Below are 799 nucleotides of genomic sequence, written 5' to 3' on the forward strand. Positions count from 1 at the left end.
AGGTGAAAGGACCAGTCTATTTGGAAATGGTTACAGATGGTAGCAGACACACAGTGGCTAGCCTTCCATAGTATCTGCTAGTCTGCTGCCAATAAAAGAGAAAATTACTGCAAGAGAAGAAACTATTGGAAAAATACCACTTGTGAGAAAATAAATGGCTGCAGTTTTAAATAAGTTTATGAAATTTAACAGATAAATATTACTATAAAACAGGATGTTTCGAAATTGAAAGAAAATATAATAGCATTAGCCTGTTGGGCAATAATTACAGACAACTATTATTTCTGCACATCTTAAGAATGAGACATTTTTGGAAAAGGCAGTGTCATGCATACAGTCATTGACCCACATTAGGCCATAAACATTTACTTTACATAAAACACTTATTTTATATAAAACTCACATTATAAAACTTTTGTGTTCTCTAAGTTCAGGGTCCCTAGGAACTTCTGTAAAGCAACTCACTGTATATATCATTTAATCCTCTTCATATTACCCTTTATGAATTGTGGAGAGGGGACTAGTACAAAATAATGATAAACTGGTTACTGATACTGATCTGTGTAATACAGTGTTATCTGCCTCTGACTGAGGAGTCTTGTGTCTCTACCTTCATCTATGAAACTGTGGCAGTCTCAGATGACAACTTGCAAGTAGAGTAAAATCTCAGTTCCTTCAGAACTCATGACATAGACCTGCCTGGAATTCAGTATTTATTAACATTAGATGTGCTTGACAATACATTACCATCTTTTCTTGGTATCTTTCCAGCTCTGAGAATTTTAAAAGAAATGGGTAA

This window comes from Saimiri boliviensis, chromosome 5, assembly GCF_048565385.1.
Source record: "Saimiri boliviensis isolate mSaiBol1 chromosome 5, mSaiBol1.pri, whole genome shotgun sequence".
Classification (NCBI taxonomy): domain Eukaryota; kingdom Metazoa; phylum Chordata; class Mammalia; order Primates; family Cebidae; genus Saimiri; species Saimiri boliviensis.